Raw genomic sequence first — 11,211 nt, forward strand, 5'->3', positions numbered from 1 at the left:
CTATTAGCTTCTAAAACAACAGAGAACAAATTATTTTCCCTCTTTTCTAATGCATTCTTTAAAAAACATTAGTGTGGCTGTTGCATTCCCTTTTATTTAAAACAAACAAACAAACAAACAAATAAACTACTACTGGCTGAATATTACTAGCTTTCTTTTCTTTTTTTTTTTTTAACCTAGTCTCTATCAAGCCAGGCCTTCCCCTGGCTATGATGGTGAGTTATTTTTAGACATATATGTGGGACTTTATATTTAGAACTATTAAATTTCTTTTTAAAAAATTTAGCTTAATATCTCAGTCTATTGAAATCACTTTAAAACTAGGTTTTTGTCATCCCTATAAACTTTGTGTCATCTTAATAGTGGCAAACATTCCTCCAAATTCTTAGGGACATTTATAAAGATTGTCGAATATTAAAGTGCCTTGAATAGATTCCTGTGGAAGTTGATGAGAGACTTTTCCAAGCTCGCTCCTCAACCATTAATCACATGTTTGCGCACATTCTACAACTAGATTTAAAACCGCCTAAAATTTATTGTCATTCCTATTTTTCAACCATCTTATTCACAAGAATATTTTCTGTGCCAAAGTCCTTGGAGAAAAAAATTATTATGTCTATAGCTTTCCTATAATCATATCAACTTAGCAATGCTATGAAAAACAGAAATGAGTTTTATGTGCCATGACTTATACTCAATGAACAAATCGCACCAGTTAATCCAGGTTTTTGGGAGGTGCAACATACATTTTAAAATGAATAAATACAAATGGAATAACATGTAGGCTAAGTGAAAAACTAAGAAAAGACATTATTAGAACTTGGAATTTTATAAATGCTTGTGGAACGTAATAGAAAATTTTACTTAGTAGAGTCAACTGAATGAATTACCTAATTATTTTTATTTACTTTATATCTGCATGTATTTTCTCTTTCCAATTGGATTGTACTCTAATTATAATTCTTTTGTTCCTCATTCCTACTTCTATCCCCATTATCTAGTGTAATACCAGGTGCATTGTAAGAACTCAATCATTGGTTGATTCGCTTTCTACCAGTGACATCAGTGAAATGCTTTATTCATTCCTTCAGTAAATATTTATTTATTTATTTATATTTTTTATTTTTGAGACAGAGTCTCACTCTGTCACGCAGGCTGAAGTGCAGTGGCATGATCTCGGCTCACTGCAACCTCTGCCTCCTGGGTTCAAGCAATTCTCCTACCTCAGCCTCCCTAGTAGCTGGAATTACAGGCACCCACCACCTTGCCCGGCTAATTTTGTATTTTAGTAGAGGTGGGGTTTCACCATGTTGGCCAGGCTGGTCTTGAACTCCTGACCTCAAGCAATCCACCCGCTTCAGCCTCCCAAAGTACTGGGATTATAGGCGTGAGCCACCGCGCCAGGCCAGTAAATATTTATTGAACCCTTAATTTATTCTAGGCATTGTACTAGGAACTGGGCTACCTTAGCACAATGCTCCGAAGTTGCTGTCAGTCCAATACAGAACTGGTGAGCAGACATCCAGACAAGTGGATAGGCACTTAGAATCCCATATATTAAAAAGCTAGTAAGAGATAGATTTCCTTTACTTTTAAAGGCAGATTCTAAATCTAAGAGACCATTCTAAAGCTAAGGGAAAAATCTCCTTGGCAGCATATATCCACCGAATATTTGAGTCACAATATGTTGACAGATTAATTTAAATATGATCTTTTACCTGGGCGATAATGTCTACCTTCTGCTGCGCCATGAGGTAGGAAAGCATTTTATCACATAAAAAAGTTGTTGGTGGGGCATGGTGGCTCACTGCTATAATTCCAGCACTTTGGGAGGCCAAGGCAGTGGGTCATTTGAGGTCAGGAGTTTGAGACCGGCATGACCAACATGATGAAACCCCAACTCAACTAAAAATACAAAAAAATTAGCCGGGAGGTGGGCACATGCCTGTAATCTCAGCTACTCGGGAGGCTGAGGCATGAGAATCACCTGAACCTGGGAGGCGGAGGTTGCAGTGAGCTGAGATCACGCCACTGCACTCCAGCCTGGGTGACAGAAAGAGACTCTGTCTCAAAAAAAAATTTTTTTTTAAGTTATTGATCTTTTTAATCTGTTAGGAAGTAGAAATTGGTAGTGACAAAAGAGTATGTAAGAGATTGCCTGAAACTTTTTAAAAAATATAATCTATGAATATATAAAAAAAATGGGTTTTCTCACTCTAGGGAGATTTTTCGAGCTATCACTATGTCAACAGAAACAGATGTTTCCCTTTCTTCATATGATGATCAGGCATCCAAACTTACTTGAAAAGCTAGAGAGGCACCATTTGTCCGTATGGTAATGGCAGGTTTTGTAGCAATCGTTGCATATGGATTATACAGATTGAAGAGCAGGGGAAATAATAAAATGTCCCTTCATCTGAACCACATGCGTGTGGCAGCCCAAGGCTTTGTTGTAGGATCAATGACTGTTGGTATGGGCTATTCCATGTATCGGGAATTGTGGGCAAAACCTAAGCTTTAGAAGAAGAGATACTGTCTTGATCTTGTTGGAGGAGCTCGCTTCAGTTAAACATCTCATTATCGAAGTTACATATTAATGTTGAAAATAAACTATTTGAGTAGGTTCAGATGAAGATAACATGGTATTTTGAATATCGGCTTCCTTTCTTTAGGTTTGATTTGCCTGTGACTGAATTACTAGTAATCACTGGTTTACTAACGAAGTCATTTGGGGGAGTCAAGTTAACACAAAAGAAACGTGTCACCTAAATCCACTTGGTGGTGTTGAAATGTCCAGCTTCTTAAACTGTTTAGATGAAATTAGTTCTAAAGAGGATAGCAGACCAACCCTGAAGTACTCCCAGTTTGCTGCAGAAGCTCGCATATTTTGGATGTTATATGAGTCTTATTTGCCCCAGTTAATTTAACTTTTTTCTGCCTGTCGTGTGGACTGGCTTCTGCCTTAGAACTCTGTCAAAAAAGTGCGTGGAATATAACTTGTAAAGCCTCCCACAACTGAAAGTATATATATATATGTGTGTGTGTTTTTAAACCAAATCTAGAAAGCTTACAATAGAGCTGCATAGTCTTTGTTAAAGAATCACAATTGTAAGCATGAGAACAATTTATGAATTCTAGTTTAGTTCTTTTGTAATTGCAGAATTATATTTCTGCTGCTGTTATATTAGAATACTTTTTAAATGTCATCTTGAAATAGAAGCATGTATTTTAAGCACTCAAGCAAAAGTAAATGAAGAAACTTTAAAAATGTGTGTGTCGTTTATTCTATCCATAAGAATCGTAAACATTAAACTAAATAAATTACTTATAATGGAATTGATTAATGATTTATGAGCAGGCTAGTTTGACCAGACATTATACGCAAACTTTTATATACTACAGAATGCCATTGCACTTGTGAAATTCTCTTGTCTATCCTGAATTTACATTCCATGGTGATATCATGGTATATGCGTTGTTATTAAAATAAGCGGCCATGTCAAAAAAAAAAAAAAAAGAAATTAGAAGGTTGCACCTCAACATGTTAATAGTGACTGACAATGGAGGAATTACTATTTATTTTATTTTCTTTGGGCTTTTTTGATACTTTCAAATTTCCCAAAATTAGCATATTTTACAAAATGTTATTTGCAAAGAAGGTCATAGTTCATGAATCTCCCATACTTTAAGAGAAAGAACTACTTTTAATTTCAATATTGAGAATGCTGTAAGGATTAGGAACAGAGAAAAGACTGAATGAAACTAAATAAAATTCTTAGAATGAGAGAAGATATTGCTGCTTTATTTATCCAGGAACTGACTCTGAGTTTTAAATCCTAGGACTGCTACCACATGTGGTATTTCTCTGGTAGAAAATGAATTATCTCCATTTTGGAAAATCTTCAAGTGGCAGGCTAAAAAAGGGTCCTTTACCTTCCCTCATTCCAACATAAAAATATTGAGGTTTATCCATCTGTTGCAGGGCTCCCTACTTCATAATTTGTCTATAGGGATAAGGCCATGTTACTTATGTCACATGACTGGCATTTGAAATAGAAACAGATGTTAGCATTTTCTTCCTCACCCCACACCCTTATAATTTTGATGTAGATGGGAGGATTCAAAAGCCATGAGGATGCCCTATGTCAGACATGAAAATTTGGATAGGCAAAAGTTACTTTAATTGCATGGCAAAAATGCCGTGAGTGGTTTGTTTTTATGGCATCTGCTATCTCCCGCAGCACCCTAGGGTTATTTGTATACATTGTGTATTTTTCATTTTGTTTTGAACCTGTATGGTAAGCCTCCAGACAAAATTCTATTTCGATTTCTTTTGAAATTTATTTTTCTCCTTTCTCTTTTCTTTCATACATTCCTCTCTCTTTAGTTGCCTTCTTTGGCTTTTTCTCCCTTTTGTCCTTAGCATCCAGTATCAGTCCCAGTAATTGCTTAATCATACTAGGGGTATGGAAACCTAAGGAACACAATACCTCAATGTGCCACATTTGCCATTTGTTCTCATCTCTTTCTCTCTATTGCCCTACTCTGTTCTGCATCACAGAGAATTGTGTTTCCCAGGATTTCTTACTAACTGCTTAGGTTCATCCAAATGGGAGGCAGTGGCAAAAGACTGGAAGGTAGGAAAAAGGGTGCTTCAGGTGCTATCTCCAGCAGTCACTGTGATTCCTCCGTGGCTGCAGCTCTTACTGGACATTCCTTCCCTCCGGGGTCCTAGCACTCCCTGGGAAGTCCCAATTGTGGTGCTAGTTCCCTGTTGCACTCTGGCCTCTACACTCTGGGAAGAGCTCCCCACTGCATTGCCCCTGCTAATATCTTGGTGGTCACACTACCCCCTGGGATAGTGCAGCTTCTCAGTTCCTCCATCACCTATGGAATCAGTTTCTCATATTTGAGTCTCTCGGTTTATAAGTCTTGAAGGGGTTTCCATTTTCTGACTAGACCCTATTGTTATACTCTAGAAAAAGATATTACATAGTTCTGAAAAGAGACCCAAAACAATGAATGCAGTAAAGTCCATGTTAATTTTAATTCTTGGGAATGGTGTGGGTTGATTTCAGCTCTATTGTAAACTTTGGAAGCTTCAGATCAATGTTTGCCAAATAGGAAAAAATAAATACATTGGTAATTAGGGGAAGGAAATGTTATTTTTAAGAGTCTAAGCTACATATTTAAAACAATAGACTGCTTAAAAAAGAAAATCTTAAGATATATAAAAATAATCCCATTTCCTCTGAAATATTGCAAATCATTATTTCCTTTATGAAAAATTCATCAATATCTATTTAGAAAATAAAAACATTCGGCTGTGCCTTTACAAACAAATTTAAATTTATTATGTTTTTAAATTAAAATTTTAAATTTGAATTAAATAATTAAAAATGTATGGCATACCAGCTGTGTATTATGAAACATACAAAGATGAATAAGACAAAAGTAGTTCAAAAGACAAAATACCAGAAAAAAAAGCATATGTATGAAGACAAAGTCCATGTATAAAATCAGCCTTCATTTAATTTAAATTTAACTGACATTTATATGATAGCTATTTTTGTTTCATTCTGGAATCAGAACAAAGATTTACTGTTAGGATACTAGTGATATAATGCTTTTATCTTTTTTTTGTCAATTAGCTTCCTCAGGTTGAAAGTATAATGCTGATTTCATCTTATACCACCTTCCTTCTTGCTCCCCTCACTTCTGCTATACAGGCCTTATTGCTATCACTTAAACAAGCTAAACATGCAGCAGTGGCAGTGAAAGGATGGTTACATAACAGAAGATCAATCAAACAACAAAATATATTAATGATGATGGATGGCTGCCAGATTCCTCATTGTCAGAGAAGAGAGTTACAGATATGTGAAGGAGGAAAAGTGGAATGCACATTTTGTGTTGGATTGCAGTTAGAGATACAAGTGTGAATCCCTGGATTTCAGTGTGTATAAAAGTAAATGTAGACATAACATATATGCATTTCAAAATTCTGACCTGGAATGGCAATTCCCCAGTATAATGAGTACACCAAGTGTCCAGAAGTTGGCTCCTAAATACTATTCTCCACGAAAAATAATCAGAACTCCTTATAAAAATGGCTGATTCCAGAGTGGTATAGGGAGGGTACAGATGACCCTGGAACATTTTATTGTGCCACTGAGAAAGAAATTACTTAAAAAATGATGGAGACATGTCAAAGGGACACAGAAGCCAATCTGAAGGAAGTTTCCATTGGCCCCAAAGGGGGTCTGTTTTAATAAGAAAACAGACTGCTTGGAACATAAACTAATAGACTGAATTTTGGTGAAACTTTATATAGTTTCAAAGTACCACTTTACAAATATTTATTAATTATAAAGGGAAAAAGAGTAACTGTAAAGTGGAGAAAGCTGGCAGACAACATGTTAATCAAGTTATCAGAGTTAAATGGAACAAATCTAAGTTCTCTGCCCTCTGATAGGATGATACAGGAAGAACAGAGCATTACTTCCTGACAAGGATTCAATACCTGAACTCATGAGGATCCCTCAGACAAATCCAAATTGAAGAACATTCTACAAAATAACTTGCTAGTAATTCTCAAAAATATCAAGGTCTGGGAGGTCAAGAAAGACTGAGGAATTGTTTGGTACTGAAGGAGTCTAAGGAGATGTCACAAGTAAATTTAACAGGTGATTCTGTGTGGCATCCATTGTCTGTAAAGGAGATTTTAAGTGTTAATTTTCTGATTTCGACAGTTGTACTGTGGTTATGAATTCATGAAATATTCCAAGTTGTGGGGCAAGTTAGCAACTTGACTCTCAAATGATACAAAGACAATTTCTTTGTACTGGATTTGCAACTTTTGTCTGAGTTTCAGATGGTATCAGAATAAAACGATGTATACAAAGAAAAAGAATACACCTCTTATAATTCTGTAGGTTAGGTATTCAAGTGGGATTCAGCTGAGCAGTTTTTGTGCTCCATGTAGCAAAGGTTTGGTCACTCACTCGGCTGCGTTTAGCACGAAGCTGAGCTAGAAGTTCCAAGAAGTCTTCACTCACTGTCTGGCTCCTCTCTGCTCCTCCCTGTGTACCACCCTCTTCCCTCACATGGAGTGTCATCATTCAGGAGTCCAGTCCAAGATTCTTTCAGTCTGATGGCTGGATTTCCAGAGCCACATAGGAAACAGCCAGGACTCTTAAAGGTCTCTTCACCTGGATGGTGGTTACACAGGCATGTTCGCTTTGTAAAAACTTAATCAGGCCGGGCGCGGTGGTTCAAGCCTGTAATCCCAGCACTTTGGGAGGCTGAGACGGGCGGATCACGAGGTCAGGAGATCGAGACCATCCTGGCTAACACGGTGAAACCCCGTCTCTACTAAAAAATACAAAAAAAAAATAAACTAGCTGGGCGAGGTGGCGGCCGCCTGTAGTCCCAGCTACTCGGGAGGCTGAGGCAGGAGAATGGTGTGAACCCGGGAGGCGGAGCTTGCAGTGAGCTGAGATCGCGCCACTGCACTCCAGCCTGGGTGACAGAGCGAGACTCCGTCTCAAAAAAAAAAAAAAAAAAAAAATTCATCAGGCCATATATTTAAGCTTTTGTGTACCTTATAGTATATATGAAATACTTCAACAGAAAAAGTAAAAATAAATTATAGTTACTGTTTTTCTAATTGCACATCCTCTTTTTTCACTTTTCTACTTAACACCATGCGACAGGGGCAGATTCTTCCTTGGATGAAGCCAAGATGGTAACGTAAGCGTGAGGATTTGATCACCTCCCTATCCAACCCCCTACAGACACAGCCTAGGCAAACATAAAATGGGTAAGTTTTGACTTACTCTAGAAAATAAAGATCATCCCACCTCGATATCTCAAGACTCAAGGACTCTTCCCTGCACTAACATGAGAAAGAAAAGCCAACCTGTCAGCAGTATACCTTTCCCCATTTTCTGTAGGGAGAGTAGGGAGGATAGCTTTGACTCATATCATTTTGCTTGCTATGAGAACTGGCTGGTCCACAACATTAGCCTCCCACCTTGGAAGAAGCTTCTTCACAGGTCTGCCCCCAGGGAAAGACATGCCTGGCCTTGCTCTCAAAACCACTCAACAAAGAGGAAGCCTGCTTGAAGACTCGCTCCAGGGAGATAGAAATCTACCACAGGCTCCACTCCTGCTCAAAGGAAACAATCTGAGAATTTTTTGAAAGAGAAATACATTTCTTATTTATTTATTTAGAGATGGAGTTTCACTCTGGTTGCCCAGTCTGGAGTGCAATGGCGCAATCTTATCTCACTGCAACCTCCGCCTCCCGGGTTCATGCGATTCTCCTGCCTCAGTCTCCCAAGTAACTGGGATTACAGACACGCACCACCACTCCCGGCTAATTTTTTATATTTAGTAGGGATGGGATTTCACCATGTAGGTCAGGCTGGTCTCCAACTCCTGACCTCAGGTGATCCACCCACCTCGGCCTCCCAAATTGTTGGGATTACAGGTGTGAGCCACCATGCCCGGCCCAAGAGATACATTTCAAACAAACCCAGTTAAAATAGACTGCAATTGAATGAGTACCAAATTATGAAAAATTAAATGTGTAAATTAGGTCTTGGTCAGTTTTCCCATAATGGAGAACAAACAGGCTGATGAAAATTATTAGGAAAAGGTTAGGCCGGGCGTGGTGGCTTGTGCCTGTAATCCCAGCACTTTCGGAGGCCGAGGTAGGGGATCACCTGAGGTCAGGAATTTGAAACCAGCCTGGCTAAAGTGGCAAAACCCCATCTCTACTAAAAAAAAAAAAAAAAAAAAAAGAAAAATTAGCCAGGTGTGGTGACACACGCTGTAATCCCAGCTACTCAGAAGGCTGAGGCAGGAGAATCACTTGAACCTGGGAGGTGGAGGTTGCAATGAGCCAAGATTACATACATTACTGCACTCCAGCCTGGACGACAGAGTGAGACTCCATCTCAAAAAAAAAGAAAAAATGTTAAAACATGAAATATAGATGAAAGTAATTAAAAAATGAGTTGCAGAAGGCAAAAAAGGAAGAGAAGTAAAAATAAAGTAAACAACAAAAAGAAGTTTATAAATAGATATGTAGTCAGGCACTGAAAAAGATATGTATACTTGAACACATGCTAATAAAATTTGTAAATTCCAAAGACAAAGAAGTTTTATATTGTTGTTTTGAGACAGGGTCTGGCTCCGTCTCCCAGGCTGGAGTGCAGTGGCGCGATCTTAGCTCACTGCAACCTCCACCTCCCGGGCCCAAGTGATCCTCCCACCTCAGTCTCTCGAGTAGCTGGGGCCACAGGCACACGCCACCATGCCCAGCTAATATTTTTCCATTTTTGGCAGAGACGGGGTTTCACCATGTTGCCCAGGCTGAACATATGAATTTTGAAGAATACAAACATTCAGATTATGGCATCCACCATCCTCTTACTCCCATCTCAACTGATTGCCCTGTAGGCCTCGTGCATAGCTGTTAAAATAAGGCATTACTGCATGATTCTCGTGGGGTGGATCCCTGTTCCCCTGTTTTCTAGCTCCCTATGGATTCTTTTTTTTTGAAGCAGTCTTGCTCTGTTGCCCAGGCTGGAGTGCAATGACTCGATCTCAGCTCACTGCAAACTCCACCTCCTGGGATCAAGCGATTCTCCTGCCTCAGCCTCCCGAGTAGCTGGGATTACAGGCACACACCACCACTCCTGGCTAATTTTTGCATTGTGAGTAGAGACAGGGTTTCACCATGTTGGCCAGGCTGGTCTCAAACTCCTGACCTCAGGTGATTTGCCAGCCTTGGCCTCCCAAAGTGTTGGGATTACAGGTGTGAGCCACTGCACCCGGCCAGAGATAATCAAATCTTAGGCAGTCCATTCTATATTCTGTAAGTTTAGCTGCTTTAGGAAAATGAATACATGGTGAGATAAGTATATCTCAGTGGTATCAGATCACTCTTGCTTCTCTTGCTGTAAAATAAATTATTTGGACAGAAGCAATGTTGTGTGAAAAACTATGTTGGGGATTAAGATTTTCAGTAAACCCATAGGTAGTATTGCTGGCAGAAACGTGGTAAGTAGTAAAGAGAAATCCATATTCAGAATAAATGCTTACCTTTGCCTTCACCATAGTGGGAAGTGTTGTTAGACCCCTGAGTGTGCCGCATTTCAAGGTCTCAGTGCTGAGTTCTGTAGTACTGAGCATTGGTGCATGAGTTGTTCTCGCTATATTCTTTCTTTGTTACACAATATTAGAGTTTTTTAGCTGCCCACTTGGTTGCCCAAAATAAAAACGACATTTCCCAGCCTCATTCACAGTTTGACCTCACAGATTAAATTCTAGGAAATAGGACGCATAATCTCCAGTTCATGCCCTTAAGGGGAAGTAGTGGGCTCCCATGCTAATTTCTTGACTTTATCCAGCTAAACTGTGGACTCAATTATGGGAGCTACAGTAGCTGCCATCAACCACAAAACGAAAATCGTATTTTGAAAATGACAGAAAAGCAAGTCGGAACGAATCAGGATCCCCAAAACTCTAAAGCCTGTATTACCTACGGGGATTTTAATTTAATTTTAATTTTTAGAATAATTTCAACTTTTATTTTAGATTTAGGGGATACATGTGCAGGTTTGTTACATGATTTGATTGCCTGTTGGTGAGGTTTGGGGTATGAATGATCCCATCATCCAGGTAATGAACATAGTTCCATAGGTAGTTTTTCAGCCCCTGCCCCACCTCTAGCAGTCCCCAGTGTCTTTTTTGGTGGAATGATTTATTTTCCTTTGAGTATACACCCAGTAACAGGATTGTTGGGTCAAATGGTAGTTCTAAGTTCTTTGAGAAATCTCCAAACTGCTTTCCACAGTGGCTGAACTAATTTACATTCCCACCAAGAGTGTATGAGCCTTCCCTTTTCACTGCAGCCTCACTAGCATCTGTTATTTTTTGACTTTTTCGTAATAGTTATTCTGACTGGTGTGAGATGGTATCTCACTGTGGTTTTGACATGCATTTCTCTGATGATTAGTGATGTTCAGCATTTTTTCATAGGTTTGTTGGGTGCTTGTATGTCTTCTTTTGAGAAGTATCTGTTCATGTCTTTTGTCCACTTTTTAATTGGGTTATTTGTTTTTTGCTTGTTGATTTAAGTTCCTTATTCTACTGGCATTTTTATATGTAAGAGAATCACACTTCATTCCTATTACTTTT

At 38.7% G+C, this 11,211-nt stretch overlaps 1 pseudogene; it reads right to left on the minus strand.

The window, feature by feature from the left end:
* Positions 1-10,165, minus strand: part of LOC105550441 — a 47,642-nt pseudogene extending 37,477 nt beyond the window's left edge.
* Between the last annotated feature and the right edge of the window lie 1,046 nt (positions 10,166-11,211).

This window comes from Mandrillus leucophaeus, unplaced genomic scaffold, assembly GCF_000951045.1.
Source record: "Mandrillus leucophaeus isolate KB7577 unplaced genomic scaffold, Mleu.le_1.0 Scaffold484, whole genome shotgun sequence".
In the NCBI taxonomy this organism is placed as follows: Eukaryota; Metazoa; Chordata; class Mammalia; order Primates; family Cercopithecidae; genus Mandrillus; species Mandrillus leucophaeus.